This window comes from Gavialis gangeticus, unplaced genomic scaffold (genome assembly GCF_001723915.1).
Source record: "Gavialis gangeticus isolate Ggan-Ray unplaced genomic scaffold, GavGan_comp1, whole genome shotgun sequence".
Classification (NCBI taxonomy): Eukaryota; Metazoa; Chordata; order Crocodylia; family Gavialidae; genus Gavialis; species Gavialis gangeticus.
This window is the reverse complement of record NW_017728996.1, coordinates 2,469,776-2,490,780: the sequence shown is the minus strand read 5'-3', so window position 1 is coordinate 2,490,780 and position 21,005 is coordinate 2,469,776. Positions and strand designations below refer to the sequence as shown.

The 21,005-nt window shown below is 50.5% G+C and overlaps 1 long non-coding RNA gene across 1 annotated transcript; it reads right to left on the bottom strand.

Annotated features, from left to right (window-relative positions):
- Nucleotides 1-526: 526 nt before the first annotated feature.
- Nucleotides 527-18,740, bottom strand: LOC109288406. The gene is made up of 3 exons (XR_002095130.1): nucleotides 18,730-18,740; nucleotides 11,877-11,881; nucleotides 527-766 (listed from the first exon to the last, which is right to left on the bottom strand). It is a non-coding gene; the product is annotated as an uncharacterized LOC109288406 (long non-coding RNA).
- Between the last annotated feature and the right edge of the window lie 2,265 nt (nucleotides 18,741-21,005).

The window sequence follows — 21,005 nt, the reverse complement described above, 5'->3', positions numbered from 1 at the left end:
ATCGCCAATGGTAAGGCGCTCGGACGCTGTGGTGATGATTGTCACTGTCCTGCATGTCCTGGACCTGTCCACTTCCCTAAGACCCATGAGGGATAGCACTTTCCTCAGATGTACAGCAGCTTTTGCCCAAATGGCCAAAGGAGGGTGGGTTTCCTGGAGCAAATAATCTTCTTGGACAAGAGCACTTGTGCACGGTATATGCCACTTCATGGCATTGCAGCAGGATGCCACCACTCACCGAGGCCCTGTCTGGAGCATGGATTTCCCGGGCTTAACAAAGATGAGGTCAAATGCTGATCCACATGCACTGCCACCCCAACTAGAATAGGCCTAGATGTGTCCACATGGGGCCTCATGTGGGCTGATGCATGGCACCCCTGGGGATTTTGACTGGGGATTGCTTCTGCTGGGTCCTACACCTAGAGGTTCCTGGCTAGAGGGTCTTGCATCTCTGCTCAGGGCCAGACTGATGCTGTATTTAGGGTCAGGAGGGAATTTTCCCCCGTGGACTGGGAGGTTGCTTTCCTCTGTAGTAGGGTCATAGCCTCCACCTGGGATCTCTGGAGAGTATATTAACAACCTTTACCAGAAGCAGGACGTTGGCTGCCGCAGTCCTCCTGCTTTCCCCGGGGCAGGTTTGGGTGTGATATTTTGTGTTGTGCTAGGGTTGATGGCAGTTTTATGCAGCATTTAGATGATGGATGTGTCTGGGAGGGTTTGGACAGGGCTGATCCTGCTTCAGGCAGGGGGTTGTGCTAGATGTGACCTGGAGCTCCCTTCCATCCCTGCTTCTCTAGGATTTGTGCGACTGTGTGGATGTGGCTACGCTGCTTTTGATCCCCGATCCCTCTAAGCCCCTCCCTGCCCATAGACTTCCCTTCAGGGAGCTGCTCTCCACGCTGCCTAGCTGTATTCCTGGCCTCGTGCATGTGCGCATGCACACATGCATGTGGCACCTCCTGCGTCCTACTCCCCCAAGCCCCAAGCAGCCCCTTGCAGGCTGGAGCGCTGTGAATGTGCAAGGGAAACCCATTTCCTGCCTTTTTCTGCAGTAAACAGAAAACCCGGATCTCTGCAGGATACTGGGAATCTGAGACCAACGCGTCCCAGAGTCACGCAGCCTGAGACCAGGACTTGATTTTGGGACTGTCCCACCCAATTAAGGACAGGTGGTCACCCTCGGGAGGGGGAGCAGTGGAGAGACCGAAGCCAGTCATCTCTCCCAACACGTTCCCGTAGCTCTCAGCCATTGTGCGCTCGTCGATTCAGCCTGTGATTTAGCCTTTCCTTGCCGCGGTCTGGGAATAGCTCAAATCTCTGGCTGGTCATTAACCCCTTTAGGCATTCTCATATTCATTAGGCTTCATTATTTTTGGTTTTCTTTTTTAAAACCCAGGCTTGTTGCTCATGAACGGCCTGTTCTGTTGGCTTCCTGCCACTTGGAAAACTAGTTCATTTTTTGGAATGGCCTTTTCTGTTGTATATCAGGGCCATTCCCATTAAAGCCGAAAACCACTCAGGGAAATTTACACTGGGCTCTTTTTTATTTTATTATTTTTTTTAAAGATGTCATTAGCCTTGTGGAGATCCAAGTCCCTTCAGAACTACCCAGGCCAGCTCCTTTGCAAGCCGGCCAAACTTTTTATTGCATTTAATTTAAGGGGCTTTGGTTTGCTCAAATTTGGTTTCTCATAAAGACGTTGGGGGGGGGGTGTGAGAGAGAGAGGCCGTGTGTGTGTCTTTGACTCTCGGCAAAGAACGCGTGTGTAATCCTGCAGTCACAGGCAAGTCCTCCGGCAGCAATTAATTGCAAAGTATATTAGACGAGGATCTTAGCACTAGTGTACAGATCTGAGTCCCGGGTCATTTCCTGCTAGAGAAACTCCAGTGCTTAGTGCAAGGGTCTGAAGGAGACCTGCCTAGGGGAGATGAAGGATATTTGTCATAGCCATTGGTCTAATAAAAGATATCACCTCTACCTTAAGAGTTTTGTCTGCCGTGGGAAGACAAGGTATATGTCCTCTTGCTCCCATTAGGGCTGCTAGCTCTCTTTCTCCATGCCACAGATTTGGGGATCCACGTGAGAGCACGTCTTGGCTGCAGACTCCACCCAGGACATCTCATGGGCCTCTGCACCCCAGGACAGCTGCTGCATGCAGACCGGAGGAGGCAAAAGTTTGTCCCCTGGACTTTTTGGGGGTGGACCAGGTCCTGGGAGCATGTGTGGGCTGCAGTGGAGCAGCTGCTGGCGGGAAAGCATGTGCTGGGATGAGTCTCGAGCCAGCCCCATCCATCCACCATCCATGCGAAGCAGAGGGAAGCAGCCAGAAGTCATCTCCAGAGAGGAGACTTTCCTCTGAATGACGGACCACCCCAGGGTTTATCATAGAAATCATAGGAAATGAGGGCTGGAAGGGACCTCGGGAGATCACATCTAGTCCAACCCCCTGCTCCAAGCAGGACCAGCCCCAACTCCATCATCCCACCACCTCTGAGTGCTGGGCCTGACCAGCATAATATCCTCCCTGCCTCTCAGCCTGGTTTTCTTTCCCAAATCTCTTCCCCAGCTTGACAAGGTCCAGCCGGGGTTTCATACAGCATCTCCTTGCAGCACAGCACCGCATCCTGGCAAGCCCTCTTGGGACAGCCCCGGGGAGCGCGGGGGGGCTCTCCACTGAGGACCCCAGAGCAGTTCTTGTTCTTCAGGCTCAGGACACACCTGGTTTATTTTTAATAGGGGATGTGGCTACTGAATGCCCGAGGCCGCCCAAGCTACAGCCAAGGTCTGAGGGTGGAAGAAGCAAAGCCTTCGCCTGGCCGCGGGCAGGAGCAGGGGGAGCGAGCGCAGACGGAGACCAGGACAGGGCTCCGTGTGACATCCAGGCTCCTGCATGCCGCACGCTGCTTTTTGCCATCGGGTTTTCATTTGTTCTCTATTTCCACGGGCTGGTCAATCGAAGCCGTGCACGGACACTTTGGGTGACCCCCTCCATGCGCTTTCAGGGAAGCGCCGTAACTCGGGGGTGACCGGCCAGCCTGTTTGCGTGCAGATGGAGCCCTGCTTCCAAAGTGCCGGCATCGGTCATTAAAACCAGCCCCAGCATGGGGGGTTGCTCCTCAGGCAGGTCTTGCAGATAAAAAGGGAGTTTGCTCTCACCTGAAACGCCCCCCCTCCACGGCTACAGGAGGGGCATTTTGGGGACATCCCGTCCTGCAGGACCGGGGCCCAGGGGAGCAGGGCTGGGAGGTGACTTAGCGCCATCCAGCCCCGCTGCTGCAGCCCTGTCTGGTTTATCCGCCGCGCTGCCTGGCCGGGATTAGTGGGTGCTTGTGGCCGTGGCGGAGGGCTTCTGAAGGCAGATGTAGGGGCTGGCGTCAGGCTCCTGTTTGATTTGGTTTCTGATCCATTCCCAGAATGCAAATGAAGAGGGAAGGGAAACATCTGGGGCTGAATCCTGCTCTGGATGCACTGGCTGTGGCATCAACGGGCGCTGCACCTGCGGCCTGGCCTAGAGACCCCATGCCTGCCCCTCCTCCTGCCACGGCCGGACTCTCCTGCCCCTTGGTCAGCTACTAGGACCGGAGCGGGGTTGTGTCCAGGTGCCAAGCAGCGCCGGCCTCGTGGGGCTGAGTTGGTACCTAGCTAGGATTGCATGCTGCAGGCTGCCTCAGCCCACCCTGCTGCTGACGGGTACCCGGTTGTTTAGGTAAGGACGTCACAGATATGATGCAGGCCCTGGAAACCGGTGTGTATTATGCATGCTAATAGAGGGTAATGGCTTTGACACACCTCAGAGGGTTTTGCTGGTGCTGAGAGAGGGCCCCTGTGCTGTGCAGATGGGCAGTGCCCTCAGGACCAGCCCGCGTTAGGCTATGTGCCCTGCCACTGCATCTTTTTGGGGACTCGGTCAAGTCCCTTACATGCCTCTAGAAGGAAGAAGAGATGACTCCTGAAGGGGGGGCAGGAACTATAAATGCCCTGCTAGGACACGGGTGCTTCAGTGCATGCCACTTGCCTACAGAGGGATTTGGCAGGGGTGGCAGGGATGCCCAGGACGACAGCTGGAGTGGACACCAGAGGCTCCGCTCTCCCTCTCCTGCAACGGGGACCCGTGGTAGCATCCTCCCTCAGTACAGCCCAAAGGATTGGGGCACTCACCAGGTGAGGAGAAACCAAGGTTGAATCCTGCTCTGATGCATCCAGGGATTTGAATCTGCTCCTGCCCAGCGCCGTGACCCGCCTCATGTAAGGAAATCCTCCTGGAGCTGGTCTTGGTCCGGACAGGCTGACACGATAGCACACAGGACCCGAGGGAGGGGTTGTGAAGCCGATGCATTTCTGAAAAAAGCTTTTGTGCTGAAGATCATGGGAAAAATGGTCCCCCCTCCCTGCAGCCCCTTGTTGGACAGGGCCCAGGCAGCCTCCGGCCATCAGGAAATTGTCCGAGGGTGGTTTTCTCCGCTGGTGGCTCAGCAGAGCCGAACGCAACCCCAGGGTCCAGCTCCTCTTGTATGCACAAGTCATAGACTCACAGAAATGAGGGTTGAAGGGAGCTCCGGAGGTCACATCTAGTGCAACTCCCTGCTCCAAGCAGGACCAGCCCCAACTACATCATCCCAGCCACGGCTTTGTCTGCCCAGGTCTGAAGGATGGAGACTGCACCACCTCTCTGGGTAACCTGTCCCAGTGCTTCACCACCCTCCCAGCGAGAGAGTTTTTCCTAATACCCAACCTCAACTTCCCTTGCTGCAAGTTGAGCCCATTGCTCCTTGTCCTGTCATCTGCCCCCACTGAGACCAGTCCAGCTCCATCCTCTTTGCAGCCCCACTGCAGGGAGGTGAAGGCTGCTAGTCAACCCCCTCTAGTCCATTGAAACATGGGTAAGGGAGGTCAAAGAAGCCTTCAGTGACTCACCCCAAAACCCTTCCTCAGCCCTAAGCCAGGGGTGAGATCTGAGCACAGGGATAGGGGTTCAGTCTGAAGGTTTTGAAGGCCGCCCCCCAGCACCTGGCCTGGATCTTCCCTGTTGCTGGTGGGGAGACAAGTACCGTCTCCCTCGTGGCCGTTTGCAGCTCCCATCACGGCAGCGTCTCCCCAAGAAATATTTGCTGTCCTCCTGCCCTAAGAAACAACGCTTTCCTGTCGGATTGGCGACATACCTCCCGCAAACGCCTTGCCTCCCTGCGGTGACTTTAGCTGTACAAACCAGAGCCGAAGCATTGCAATGCGTTTATTCGGAGCATCTCTTCCACTTCGCGTGACTTTGGCGTGCCGAGCGCTTGATATCGTAGCCGCGAGTTGTCAGGCCCCGTAAGCTGCACACCTTCCCCGGCCTCCGGAGCATGTTTAAGGAGCTGACACTAAATAAATAATAGGGGATTAAGATGCCATGGAAGTACGGCGTTCGGGTACCAGGCGCTGGCGCATGCTGTTTGCATTGCGTTTTGCCTGCCGTTTGCATAATGCCGGTGACCTAACGTTGTGAGCTGCGCTGATAAACCGCGGGGAATTCATATGAAGGCCTCTCCTTGCAAAGACAGCGGTCCCACACGCGACTCTGGAGAAGGTTTCCCGTGGAGGAGTCAACCTGGCAAGTGGGTAAACATGTTGGGAATATGCGTGTCCGCCTGTTGATGTACGATTCAAACAGCTGCATTACCGGTGCACTCATTACCGCGCATGTGGCCTTTCCACTTGTGGTGCCCAGTCCTCCAGAGTGAAGTGCTTTGGACACTGTTGGATGCTGTCATTAAAATACCAATAATAGGATTTACAGAGCCCGGAGCCAAGGTGTAGCGGCTGCGCTATGGGAAACGACATTACTGGAGATCTTTGCAAGCAGCGGGACCGTGCTCCCAAGCCGACCCTTTCCAAATGCCCTACAATGCCGTGTACACAGCTCCGACCTAATCAGATTTGTTCCAGCAGCAGCTGCAAACATGAATTGCTTTAGTGCCAGATAATGCACATGCAAACGACACCTCTGAACTGCGGTTGTCCCCAGGAGCGGGCCCAGGGAACTCACCCCCTTGGGCACGGGGCTTCCCGGGATCTCCAAAACCTCGTTGTGGAGCTGGATCCACGGGCCACATAGGCTGGGAGCGAAAGAACTGTGGATATTGCCGATTTGCTTCAGCAAGCGGGTTCTGCAGAGCCCCCGACTGCTCTCACAATAGAGATTATGCCTTGTGCAACTCCACAGGCCTTTGAACTCCCCCTTTCCCAGCATCCAAAAAAAAAAAGGAAAAAAAGCTTAATCAGTCCTAAGAAGCCCCCATGGCCTGTAGACAGCTGTATGGTAAATAGTTTACAGTATATTCTAGCCGGGGATTCAAAGTTAATTTGGAAAGAGCCAATCTGGTTATTTGGAGCTTGTCAAGTACAATGAAAACGTACAAACTTCAGAGAGCCACAGCGATTGCAGCATTCACCTGGAGAAATGTTCTCCCAAAGACTAATTTGCTCTCCACCCTCTCCCCGTCCTCCCGAGAAAAGCCTCCCAGGCATCGCGTGAGCTATTTATTTTGAAAATGTTTTCCAGTTGCTGACACGCTCTGAAATAAATCTCTCAGCCCAGAGACTTATTTTTCCCCCGGTCCCGCTCCACTTTGGATCGGCCCCCCATTAAAACAGATTGCATTTGGAAGAGGCTGGTGGATGGCAGCGGCCGTAACTCTGCTGAAGGCGGTTATTGCAAAGGGGCTTGGCCAGTGCCCGGATGGACCGTCGTTGGGGAACCTTTGTGAGCCCTGTGGAAAAATGGCACCGCATGAAGTGCCTGTGCCAGTCTGGTCAGGATTGGGTCCGACACCGAAAAGCTGGCACTCGATGTCGTTCCCTTCTGCACAGCTCTCCATTAAACCCTGAGACGTTCTTGAAGACCTATCTAATCAACTTCAGATTTTTAAAAAAAATTTTTTTAACAGACGAGACCTTACAGTCACATTATCCAGATATAGAATTAAAACATAACTCCCCAAGTTCAGAGGTTAAAGTAGCACCGAATTCCTCCACACACTTTCTATTTGATCTAGCAATCAGGAGAGGCCTGGCCATCCGGGGTTTAAATGATTTCAGCGGGTGTGCTATTACCTCTTCTGTATGTTGCAAATGGGAGTTTCTTTTTCCCTTTATTTTGATGGATTAATCATGGGTCGTACAGGGAACACGAAGGGCAAGTCATAATAATGTGGGTTTGAATTAAACTTCTAAACTTCAAGCCCTTCAACCTAATAAGATTAGAGCGCGCATACCTCAATACCACATTAAAAGGTCACATTCTCCGCGTACAATCTTTCAACCCCACGCACTTAAACACGCTGTGGTGGCGTCACGTATGAACTTCCAATTGCACCATATTAAATTGGATATTAATGAAACCTTCCAAGGGCTGTTTATATTAATTCCAGAGGGCGCAATGCAAACCAGACCCTCCTTTCTTTTCCATCCTGCGGTCCCAGCTTGTTTTGCATCAGTTTGTTTTAAACGGAGCGAGCACAATTCTCCTCTGAAGGCCACGGACCGGCCTTCAGACACGCGCCTTATGGAGGAAATGTCTTTGTGCACAGGGGGCCGATGACATCTCTGCCCTGCTTCAAGGGCTGCTTGAGGTTGACTTGGTGCAGGGACCTCATAGGAGGAGTTTCCCTTAGATGCCAAGAAGTGATGGTGGCATTGCCCATTGGCCTGCAAAGCCAGCGCGTGCCTTGCCGGTTCTGTCAGGCCCTGAATTTGAGATGCTAAGCAAGCATTTGTTATATCACAAATAACATTTCCATAGCACTGTTTTATCTGGTAAGATCCCAAAGGGGTCCACGATCCTCATGCGTGTAGCTTTGACACCAAAAGGCGGGCGAGGAGAATAACCACCGTCCCCCGATCAATGCTTTTCTCATTGTGGACAAGTAGATGCCAGCACGTTCGTCCTACTTTTTGCCCTTGTTGCCCTCTTCAGGGCAAGGCCCCGGCCTCTGAAGTGATCCTCAAAGTCCGTTTGGAAATGCTTTCGCTCCGCGCTGTTTAATGACTTTTCTGGCCCTCGTACAAGGATGCCATGTTCCCGCACGCTTGGCTTTCAGAGCTTTCTCAAGACCGTCAATAAGGATGCCAGCTAGTCCTTGTGCATTACAGCTGGCCGGATCCCTTGCAGGAGCATGGCCAGACAGCTCTGAGCAACCGCATCCTGGAAGTCAGGCGCCTTTAGCATGCCTCGCATTCACAAATGGAGGTAAAAGCTTTCGCGTTGTCTCCGTTTCCTCCTCTGTATACCAGAGAGAAAAATCCCATTAATGTCACCGGGAGGTGTGAGCTCCATCAGCATGAGGCTGATATCCCTTCTTTTTTTTTTTTAATCTCTAGACAAAAAAAGAAGTATATGTTTCATTTAACCCATGTTCAAAAGCAGCATAAGACTCCATAGGCTGTGGGTTTTCTTTCTGTCGAATAGATTAAGTGGATTACTTAGCTGCAAATCTGATATAAAAGATTTCTTTTAAAGTCATTGATAGATTTCAATAAATAATGAGCTCAGTGTCTAGGGCTGCTTCATAGAGATATTAGGTGCTGGAGCCATTTGAATGGCTGTTCCTTAAATTTAAAAAAACTCCCTGAATTGGGCGTGCAGCGAAGAAAAGCAATGCTGTGCCTCGAGAAGGGTGTTAAGCTTGCAAAGAACCATTTTTCCAACTATTTAGTTGGTCTAATAAAAGACATCATCTTTTACCCAAAGAACCTCGTCATACTAACGGGAGGAAAGCTGAGGGCCTTCCTCCAGGAAGAAGCAGCAATTTTTCCATTGCTCTCTGCTCCTACCTGTGTGTAGCCTGTGTCTCAGCTGCGAGTTTACATACATTGGCAGCACGAAGGCTGCGTTTGAACGAGCGAGCCAAGAATTTGTATCTTATTTCCACAAGACAAAAAGGATGTTGTGGCAATGTTTTCCTGCACAGTCTGCGCCTTGCCAACTGGTCCAGCTAGGAGAGACAAAACTAAGCTCTTGTTACCGGAGAGCGTTCAAACCCAGTGGAGATGAGAGGAGGATTTTGAACCGATACGCCGGGAGCTGATGTGCCCTCCTCAAGAAAATTAAGACTGTCACTTGCAATCAAGATCAACACCCGGCATGAGAGAGGTGGGGACGGTGCAAGTTTCTCTTGCTGGGGAAGACCCGCTGGGGCGAGACGTGCGTGAAAAGCGGCGCTGGAAAGGCAGGAACTCGACCTGGAGGTTGCAGAAGTGGTTGGGCTGCTGGAGAATAGTTGCTGAGTAAATACAACCTGATCCCGTTCTTCTGCTCAGCTGCCCCCTCGGAGGCCTTCCTCCCCTGGCTTCGCTGCGGCTTTGATGTCACGTACTGGATTTGGAGCTGGCTCCACTCACTTGTGTGCAAAGAGGCCGTGTCTTTCCTTCAAGTGCCTCCCTGGGACCTCATCCCCCATGACGTCCCCACACCTCCTCTTGACCGAACCCCTGTCCCGTGCATAAGCCATCACCTTCCTCTGAGTGACATCAGAATTACTCGCCTCTGTGCCATAGTTCCTATACTGCTTCGTACTAATGGAGACTCTCCTTAGCCCACAGGGTAGCAGCTTTTGGAGCAGGAGGGTCTGCGACCTGTTCCCACCTGGGCACGGTGAGGTTGCAAGTGGCCAACAGAGAGGTGGCAATGGAGCTGAACAGATGAGTTGTGATACTCTCAGCACTTTCCTTACGTTTCACTTGGCTGAAAGAGAGGATGAAATCAGTCAAGGAGTGCACACATTGCACACACACACACACCCATATTCAGCTTCCACATGCTTCATCCCAAGCACATCCAGCAGATTCCTGCACCCAGCGCAGTGACAATCCCACGCTCACCCTCCTCCTGTCAGTTTTCTCCCCATGGCAAAGCCTCTGTCCGCTGGGGCAGCTCTCTCCTCCCATCCAGGGGGATGCGGCGCACACCCAACAAGGTCCTTAGAGCTTGCACACCCGGCTTCAGTTGCTGGTGTTATGTTTGGCAGAGGGCTGCATGCCTTGTGGGGGTTGCTGGCTCTGGCAGCTGCCGGGCAAGGCTTCGCACACCAGCTGCTAGGAAATGCCTTTGCACGAAGAGATGGTTTTTTGTCTGTTTTGTTTTCGGATTGCGGCACGCGGAGAAATGGGGAAAGATCCCGTGTGTCAGCGCGTTGGCTCCTCACAGTGCAAGCCGGCTCAAAAGGCCCACAGTGTGCACTCACAAAGGCCCTTCACAAGACCTGCCCGCCTGGCAGATACCCTATGGAGGAGCTTGGAGGAGCTGTAGGCTTCAGGCTGCCATTGGGCATCCGAAAGCACAGGCTTTGCGAACGAGGTGCCGAGCTAACGGATGCAGGTGAGGGGTTGCTCACTGCCTACTCAGACCCCAGCAGCCAGTTCATACACAGGCGCTGCCACGTGCATGCATACCTGGCCAGGCGGCATGCCGTTATATAGCTTGCACGCGTGCTTTGGAAAACCTGCCTCTTCCTGCCTGCCCCAAGGAAGCCCCAGCGCTGATTTTGCACCACTGATGCAGAAAGGGTGGTAGCACAACTTATAGTGAACAGAGCTCCTTTCCGTTTCATGCACCCTTTATTGGATGACTCTCCTTTGTAGCCTTTTTTTGGGTGAGTCCAACACTTAAGTAGCCATCTACATTGCAAGCTCTGGAAAGACAGAGTCCCAACCAAGAGCGCACGTTGCAAAGGTAGCTGTGTTTTGCTTTGGGTGGGAGACTGCTTTGAAACCCTTTCTTTACACTGTCAGGGCACTTGTACGCGTGATGTGTCGTTTAGATGCATGTCACAAAACAGCGACAAAAATCGCCATTTTGCTAAGTTAGTTGTGTGTGAAGATAGACTTTGATGTCTTTTTATCGTGGTACGTTTTGATTTATCATAGTAAATTAGACCACTTCCAACATGTTTTATTCGTAGCGTGGCCAGTTGTTCCACCAGGATTACTTTTATCATGAAATTTTCGAGAGACCCGGGGTTTCGGTTTGAGGGTTTGGCCACATGAATGAGTAACTGCAAGGGAAGGGAAGGTGTGACATGCAAGCTCTTATCCTGGAATAAAAATGACCCTTAAAGAAAGCTGGCTAAGTAAACTTGCATTTACCGTGGGATAAGAGCACACACACAGGCAGTGACCACAGATTAGCCAGCACACTTTTAATTCATCCCCTATCTTATCTCACAGTCGCTTATCTTCCCATACCTGGAGACTAGTGCCCCACTGAGCCTGCGTACAGACCCCAGGGACTAATGACCATCCTTACTCTATTTATAGAAGAGAGTGGTTTCCAAAACAATTTTCAGCCTTAATATGGGCAGGACGGCACCTGCCAAAGGGGAAACAGCAGCTAGCTGGATTTCACTTGCTGAGTGGGCTACGAGGTTTTGTGTGACTATGGGACTGACTCAGAAATAAGGTCTGGATGCAGTCGGTGCCACATTGTGCCTGGAGACTTTTGCACTACTTCAACATATTTGGTTACACCTCCGTGCTCAGACTCACCATCTGTGGGACTGAGGGCCAAATCTGGCACAGCTCACGACATGCTCCATGATATCACAGGTGGGTTTAAAGGTTGCCATGAAGTCAGGCGGAGGCGAAGTCTGATGGCAGAGGAGCTCTGGCAGGAGGTTTCCGTGCAGGTGTGTCATTGGCATAGCATCAGAGAAAAGAGGGCTGGAAGGGACCGCGGGAGGTCACATCTAGTGCAACCCCCTGCTCAAAGCAGGACCAGCCCCAACTTCATCATCCCAGCCAAGGGTTTGTCTACCCAGGTCTTCCTGCAAGGATGGAGAGTCTGCAACCTCTCCTGTGCATCACCACTTTCCTCGTGAGAAAGTTTTTCCTAATATCCAACCTCAACTTCCCTTGCTGCAGTTGGAGCCCGTTGCTCCTTCTGTCATCTGCCCCACGGAGAACAGTCCAGCTCCATCCTTTTTGCAACCACCTATGTGTCTCATTTTCCAAAAATGGACCATGGGAAACCCTGAGATGTAAGCTCCAGAGATGGGCTGGAGGCACTACACGGCTCTGAGCATTGTCAAATGCTGGGGCTGGGATCTGGGCTCTGCTCTCAACATTGCAGCCTCGGCCCCTTCTCTGCTGGGGAGGGTGGAGTTGCCATCAAGGCCTGTCTCTCCTGCTCTGGGACTGGCTGTGTCTTGTTAGGCTGCCAAACGGCAGGGTAAAGATTCGGGGGGAAGGGACGGGGCAGGAGAACCACCCTTCAGGCAAGTTCAGATGTAGATGCTGCAGTGACAAACGCTCGTGAATGGTGTTCCCCAGAGGCAACCCAAGCACAGTCCTGAATTGTCACTTGGAGTTGCCATTGTGTCCAGGGTCTTTTGGCAGTCACAGGTCAGCTCTGCAGGGCATCTTCAACTGTGCAAGTGAGCCAGGCTGGGTCCCCAGCCAGCTTGCAGCCTCACGTGCAAATAGGACATCTGGGAGCACGCAGAGGGTGTGTACAGTTGTGAGCCGTGTCAGGCCTGCCCAGGTGCGTCGTGCGATGCGTGGGTCTTGCTTTGCACAATCTCCCGGCTATCCAAAGCTTTCACCCAGGCCCCGTAGTGCATGCAATGGTCATACAAGAACAGCACGGCTTCACAGGTCTGTGGCAGGGGCAGAAAGGATGTGGTCAAACCACAGGCCATGTGACAGTGTCCTTGGTCACTACTTCTGGTGGCGATCAAGCTGTGTCCATTACAGGGTTATTATTAAGCCTGGAGCCAGCTATATTTACAGAGGACCCCAGAGCAAAGGGAAGTTGCCTGGATGGTTGAAGATGGCCCGGAAAGGGGAATACAATAAAGGGTTAGTTTCCCACTATCAGCACAGGGCTGGTTTCCTGAGGCAGATGCTCTGGTGAGTGGAAATCTAGGGGGATGGAGACAGACATACAATATATTGCCTAGGCACGCATCCGGGTTTTGCTTCTGCGTCTCCCAAGACCTGCCACGGTGCATCGGAGTGGATCATCTGTGCACTGCCGTGCATGCGACATCATCCCAATCTGAGGGGGAATCCACCAGCCCTTCCTGTAACGTGCTCCTTTGCATGGCCAAAATTTTGAGAGCATGGTGGGGGGACCATAAGAGGCCTGCAGAGGGATGAAGCACATTGCCTACAAAAGTGTGTGCATTTCTGAATGAGCAGAACCATCTCCCTGGCTTCATACCCGAACCTCTCCCTGCACCGAGCCTGGCCAAGACTTGCCTTTTTGTCCTGTTCTGGCTACCCTATTCGATGCCCCTTGGATAGGATTTGGTGAGCACAATAACAACAATAAGAATAATGGTAATAACTTTAATAAGTGGTGATAGTGATGATGATCCTATTACCGGTGATAAGTACGAATGACAAAATATGGTTAATCCTAATGAAGTGCAGTTGATAGACGAAGAAGAATAAGAAGAAAACGATCTAATTGGCAAGTGCCAGGAAGACAGTGACCTCCCTAATTGGGTCGTAGCCTAATGGATGCTTATTCTCAGCTCACAACATGTCCATGCATAACACTGGGAAAATGTGCTTTTCACTGGATAGCAGGACCAGGAAAGGAAGCAGTTGGTGTCAACAGCTGAAGTCCTATAACTTCCTTGCCTGTTATCTGGGAACTCATCCCTGTTGAACGTGTTGAAGCTGACGATGTGTTTCATCAAGCACAGAAGGGATGTGGAAGAAGTGGTATGAGTTTCAGGCACCATCTGAGGGTGAACAAGCCTGACTGACAGGTGCCAGATGACGGTGAAGGATGTGCATGGATGTTGAGTAGACTATGCCAAGGCATTTGGGAGGGTGATGACCAGCATGACGGATCTGATGAAAGTACATTTATCGATGGTGAAATTTCTATGAAGGAGCACAGAAAATTATGCAGTGTCCCCAAAACAATAGGAAAATACTAGACAGTAAGAACACAGTTCAAGATTTGACACCTTTTGCTCTTTTTTTAATATTCATTATAAAAAAATTAACCGCAGCACTAAGATGTGCAAAGGAAGTCTGTGTAGTGATCCAATAGCTGTCCTAGCTGGATGAGGAGGTTGAGAGAAATTTGCTGCTGAAATGGTTGAAACTTTCTCAAAGGATGTAGGGATGGTGTTTGGGCTAAACATATGAGTGCATCTTGGGATATCAAAATGGACCTGCATAAATGTCAGAGAGGCTAGAAGGGGATAATGGAAAATATGAGTAGTATTGGACTTTATCAATAGAGGTTTTCAGAAGGAAACCGTGTGTGATAAAGAAATGAAGGAAACATTGAAGAAAGAGTATTTCTTGGGGCTAGGAAACCTCTCAGGGTTTCCACCTCTCTGCAGAGCCTGTTCCAGTGCTTCCAGGGAAGTTTTTCCTAATGTCTAATGTCCTGCAATGGGGCAAAGGGGCTGCTGGAATCTGGATGGGGGCAGACCTCACCTCTGCATTAATTCATGGCTGCCCTCAGAGCTAGTCCTTGCTCCAATGAGGGGTCTCACCAAGGGCCGCAGGGTGGGGCCGTCCCTTACGGCGTGCGTCTGTGCCTGCGGCACCCCGGGCACAGGAGCGTTCGTGGGGTGTGAGGTCAGGCTCCCTGCTCAGCTCAGGGCCAGTCCTCAAAACAGCGAGCCCTGGCAGGACAGAGCTCGTTCTCTTGGCTTGCTGAGCACATGGAGGATGCACACTCTGCATAGTCCAAAACGCAGCCTGGGCTCGCGGTCTGCTCAAAATTATGCAAAATTACGCTCAAAATTTCTGCAAAGAGCTGCTGAGGAGAGTAAAAACCATGTGCTTTCCTGCCCAGCAGTGAAGGAAAGCAGCTGCCTTTGCTGGGGAAGCAGAGTGGGCTGGCAGGGGTGGCCTAAAACCGAGGACAGCCACCCCGCAGCCCACGTGCCGCAAAGGTCCTGGGCAGCCTCTGTGCATGGCATGCAACGCGGAGGGGACAAGCAGCCCAGCCGCGGATGGGGCAGGAAGCAGCAGTCAGAGCAGCAGCTTGGGGGGGGAGTAGAAAGCAGAGCAGACGATCGGGCAGAGGAAGGGGATCCAAGTGGCACTCGGGGAGGGTGTGGGGCTCATTTGTGGCATGCCAAATGTTGTCCCCCACCCATCTTACAACCCCCAAGTGCAGCAAAGGGGCTGAGTGCGAGCTCCAGGCAGGGGGTGGACTCCGGCTCACCTCGAGGTTTTTCTGTAGACAGACTTGGGGAAAGAGGAGTGCCCATTGCGATGTGTCGGTGACGCGAAGCAGGGAGGCATTGCCCAGCCAGAGGGGGATCGGAATATCGTACAGGAGATTTTCTTTTACATGAGCTGAAAAGAAACCAGAGCCAGGAAGGGGGAGATGACCTTGCAGTCTGGAGTAACTGAATAAATTTGGGCTGGAAGTTAGATGGTTTCTACCTATCAGAGGAGAGAAGTCCTGAAACAAGCTTCCCAGCGAAGCGAGAGCAAGGTAGTTTAAAGAAGGAGCTGGTTAAAGGTACAGAAGGGACGGGTATCCAGGTTGTAAAGGGCATCAGCGCTGGTGGCAGAGGTGATATCTTTTCTTAGACCAACTAGATCTTTGCAAACAACTTATTTTATTTAGGGACGGGGTGATGTGACGCGGCTGCCAGCAATGGCCTGGAGCCGATGACTTTGCAAATCCCGCCCGGCTTCCCGTGGCCTCTCTCCGTGATTACAGGAACACATGCCACAGCTTCTCATCTCATTCAGGCTGCAGCATGCGCGGAGATCTGCAACCCGGTGCTCGCCGGAGTTCACCAGGGTCTATTCTGCCGTGCATCGATGCCGCTGTTTGCTTTGCTGGGTCAAATCTCCTGCCAACATGCCAGGGCAGCCTGCCATGTCCACCCCGGCTGCACGTGACAGTGGCTGTGCAGACACACCCAGAGTGGGGACGGCCTAATTTGGCATGTAAAATCAGACTGATTGCCCAGATAATCAGCACCTCTCCCTTTCCCTGTCATGCCCAGGAAATGTTTTCTCTCTCGCTCTCTTTTTTTAAAGGACGCATACGTTGCATTTCCATTTTAACTTAGCTTTCCCCAGGGATTTATAGCCTCTATCCAGTTTTATTGTTGATACAGATCTTTATCTGCCCTGAGCTTATAACTGACATTTAAATTACACTGCAAACAACGAATCAATATTTATGGATTACCGGGCCAATACGTTTGCCAACCCAGTTGTTATGGGATTCTGTCTCCCGGCAAACAGGGCATTGAGGTCAAGGTCAAGGCTAATGAGAAATGGGGACAGACAGCAACTGCCAACCTAATATTGACCCATTAATAGGAATGCATTCGTGTTAGTCATTTAGTTTAACATATTGAGCCCTTTGTTCATTTTCCCATCCTTATTATATTGTTGATAATTGCTTCTTATCCAAGACACAAAGCATTTGGGGGATGGGGGGGGCGCTCCCCTCTCCCTTCCACAGCCACCCAGAAGCCAGGGATGTTGCTTTAGCTACAAGGAAAAGATGGATTTACCCTCTGTTTGGGAGTAAAGATAGATTTACTCTCTATTTGGGAGTAAAACCTCCTTTCTCCTTCTCACACACTTATAAAATGCACCAAATATAGGCGCTGTTCTCATTTCTGTCGTTTCAGGGCTGCTTCTCCATCGAAGTTATGGGGAGCAAATCTGACTAACTCATCCAAAGTGGTGTTTACCAGTCGCAACAGCTGTCAGGAAATTTAACCTCTGCTTCAGAGAGCAAAACAAACCTGTCTCATACCTACATGTTTATGGGCACGTTCGGCCGATGGAGAATTCAGACGTCGATGCTCATCTGCGCAGTTGCTCTCATCAGCTGAAATCAGAAGTCAGTTGGGCAAAAGAGCACTACTCGATGTTTTCCCTGTCCCCGGCGTTGTGTAATCTCCCCGTGTGTTTGTTCCTGGGTATCGGCTCATCTAGTAACCACAGTGCTGATCCCTCGATCATTAGCCCTTTGCACTCTTACGGCACTTTCTACCTGAGGATCTCAAAGCATTTGACATCCAACGTATTCATTCAGTAAACTTTGCACCGCCCCATGGCAAATAGAGAAGCGCTGTTGTCATTTCTCCAGCGAGGAAACTGAGATCAAGGCTTTGATCATCGCAGCTGGAACCGCCCAATCCTCTCCTGCGAAAGAGGCCACGGGAGGATGGGCTGCCTTTTCCCACGCAAGCTCTGCAGTCACATATGCAAATCAGGTAGCCGTTCATTTGCATATGCAATTATCCGACTTCCTTGTATGCTCATTGTCACTAAAGTCATAACTCAGGCGTGTAATTGCAGGCACATATTTTTTACCCTTAATTGGGTGCGTCCAATTTTGGGAATCAAGCAATGAGGGACTTCCCCCACGGTGACTTGAGGAGCGTCAGGCTCTCCCAGCCCCAGCTAGCCATGCCAGCCTTTCCCCTCGCCGTGCAGGCCCAGCACTGAGCCATTCCGGTGACACCCAGGAAGCCCGGTGCTTTTCTAAATCACCCGGGGATGAAAATCTCATGAGAACAGGCCTTCGGCTTCCCTTGTTTCTGGTCAGGCTGGAAAAAGCCATGGGAGCTTGATGGGTGTACTTGGTAGCCGTGTTGGTCTGAGACAAGAAGACATGCAAAAAACTAGAAGTCTTGGTTCCAATATAAAAATAAAAGGTATCATTTTGGAGCCAAGACTTCTTGTGTTTTGTATGGGAGCTTGACATATTTTAGTCTTATCAACACCCAGAAGTGCAGAAACAGCAAAAAAAATGGGGAAATACTCAAAAAACAGGGAAATGCTCAAAGGTCAAATACTCAAAAAATGGGAAATACTCAAAGGTCAAATACTCAAAAACGAGGAAATACTCAAAGCTCAAATACTCAAAAAATGGGACTACTCAGAGGTCAAATACTCAAAAAACAAGGAAATACTCAAAGCTCAAATACTCAAAAAAAGGGAAATACTCAAAGGTCAAATACTCAAAAAACAAGAAGATACTCAAAGCTCAAATACTCAAAAAATGGGAATACTCAGAGGTCAAATACTCAAAAAACGGGAAATACTCAAAGGTCAAATACTCAAAAAACAAGGAGATACTCAAAGGTCAAATACTCAAAAAATGGGAATACTCAGAGATCAAACACTCAAAAAACAGGGAAATACTCAAAGGTCAAATAAAAAACCGGGGAAATACTCAAAGCTCAAACACTCAAGTTACTCAACCTCGGGTTTGCCATCTTCAGCTAAGCCGGTTGTGGCTGTGCTGAAGGCTGCTGGAAGCGGATGCCCCATCCCCTGGTCTCCCCCCACCTCGCATAGACCCTTTTTGGGCTTAAAAGCCAGTTTTACCAAATCCCCCAGCCTGGTTGCCAAGTGCCCGAGACAGGGGCTTAGCCGAAAGAGGGCAACAAAGGTAATCAAAGTGAAAACTGGGGTTTGGGTTTCATGACACTCCTTTAAAAAGAGGTGTTTATCCCCCTTGTTAAACGTCGGATGAGAAGTTGAAGGCCTAAATTAGTTTTGCCCTCTTCCATGCCAGTATTTACATTATAATCATCCAGCGCCGGCGAATTGTGTCAATTATTCTTTCCTCTCCGCGAGCCGAGCGCTCTTTGTTCCTCCCTCGTTTACAAAAGTGAAATATAGGTGAGGTTTAGGACCTTTTAATCCTCCTATGTAATTACTGCTCCCTGCAGACACCGCAGCATTTTTACAATCGCTCTGTGGAGCTGCTAGCCTCAGATTAGGCACACAAAGTCCCTTCACTTCATCAAAGGTTTCCTTATCGAACCAAGACAGCGCAACAACAAACGATCCCCGCGTCTCCCCGGGCCCCGTGTTTATTTGACCACCGCCGAAATAAATAAATTTGCTTTAGACAAACACGCAAAAGCCTGGAAATTTCCCTGGGAAGCCTGCATTTGGCAGGCGTGTGGGTGGGAATTTTGGAGGACGTGAAGGACCCCGGTCTATCGTGGGGCTTGTGAAGTGCTTCCCCCCCCCACCCTTGCATTTTAGGAGACCAAATGAGGATGAAACTAAAATGACATGAAGAAATAATCCTTCATTCAGCCCTGAAAGGATTATTCTAATGACTTTGATTATTAAAGATCAGACAGATTTTTTTCAGCATATGAGCATAAGTAAACCAACCCAGAAATACAAATCCTCACTGGGAATTGAAGAACGTCTTAAGTAAACAGAGAGAACAAATGAGCTCTGTGACAGATATACAAGGCTTCTGTCTACAGCCTTAATCAGACAGGCCTACCACTGCTTTACTGGAGGCTAGGCTTTTGTGCAAGCCTGAATAGAGGCTAAATATCCCTTGAAATCAGAACTCTTTGGCTTCACGAGTGTATAGGCCATAGTCTTGCTCTTTTCAGATGCAAATGCAAGTGGTTTTCTTCTTTATCTCCGTAGTAAGATGGTGGTGTCAAGCTGGGCCGAGATGAATAAAATGGAGAATTTATGCTTTATTGAGATCTATTTTTTCACTAAGCCTCATTCCTCGCTCCCTAAAAAAAAAAAGAAAAAAAAAAAAAAAGTAAAAAAAAAAAAAAAAAAAAAAAGTAAAAAAAAAAAAAAAAAAAAAAAGTAAAAAAAAAAAAAAAAAAAAAAAGTAAAAAAAAAAAAAAAAGCGCAGATGGTCTCTTCTGACCTGCTATTTATCATTCCAGCAAAAGCTTAGTCAGTGTAATGCTCCACCGCAATTCATTTAAGGACTCTGTTTGTTTCTGCTGATGAGGACTGTTAATTTGCACAGCAGTCTCATTAGGCCTAAACCACCAATTAATTTCTTTTGTTCTCATTAAATGGCTGATTCCTAAACATTTCTGCGGCAACAATGGCCTGTTCAAAGCGGCGTTGCAGCCACCCTTCATCTCCTGGCCGAGCCGAGATTGCTGTACAGCAGGTAATTCTTCTGAAGAGCGCTCCAGAGGGCCAGCCGGGAACAATGGTTTCGGTTAATTTTCTCAGGCCCAATCCAAGCATGCAAAACAGTTCATTAAATACATACATCTTGCCAGCAAACAAATAGCTAAGCCGAGAAACAAGTGTTCTTGAAGCCTTTCGGTTGCAGTCACCCCGGCTCGGGGCGAACCCGAGGAGCATCGGGAAGCACTTTGCGAACAGAAAAGGAGACCGAAACAAAGAATTTTTTCCAGTCGTTTCAACAGGCCCCAAATGGGCTTTTGTGTCTTGGCTCCCTTATGGTTTTATCTGATTATGGGCCCCAGCTGACCAAGAATATCTGGTGGTTTGTAGTTTCCAGCTCGGTCGCACAATCTACAGGCGCGTTGAAGAGTCCTTGACTGTCTCTTAGCAATTTAGCGCGAGAAAGTGTCAGCTTTTGTCTGGCAGGGATGCTAGGGCGACTACTTAGCCTCGTTTGACATTCCTGCAGTTCGGGCTTTCTCCGGGGAGCGAAACACCCAAGGTGAGGCGACCAACCAGCTTGCCTTTTACCCAGCAGAAAAAAGAAAAAAAGCCTCCCGGGCAAGATCATCGCAGCAAGGGCGACAGCACAGTCAGGCTGCTTTGGGGGGAAACAGTCTCTCTCTCCCTCCGGGCATGGCCAAAATCCATCTTCCCAGGGGCTCGGGGTGTGCATTTGGTAGCAACTGCTCTTTTGAAGCTGCCGGAGAGCCTTGCAGGAAGGGGAAGGGGAGGACCTGGTTGTCATCAGGAGAGCGTCTGCTTTGCAAGAAGCACCAGGGCTCAATGCATGCCCTCCTTGAAGCCTCCTTGGCTGGAAACAGCAGCCGTGGGATGTTTGTCTCCTCTTCTGTGGGTGCATTTGTTCCTTCCCCACACTTCAGAGAGCTGGCAGACAGCGAGTGGAAAAAAAAAGGAGAGAAGAGGAGGTGCCACCCTGGTCGGTTGACTCATCTTGGGAGTGAGCTCCGGCGCTAGCACAGATACACCCACTGGTTTTCCATGCGTCTCAGATAGGCCCAGACGGGGGTCAGCGTGTGTGTTGCTTTTTCACTAATTAATGCCCAAGCTTCATGAGGTTGCTGCTGCC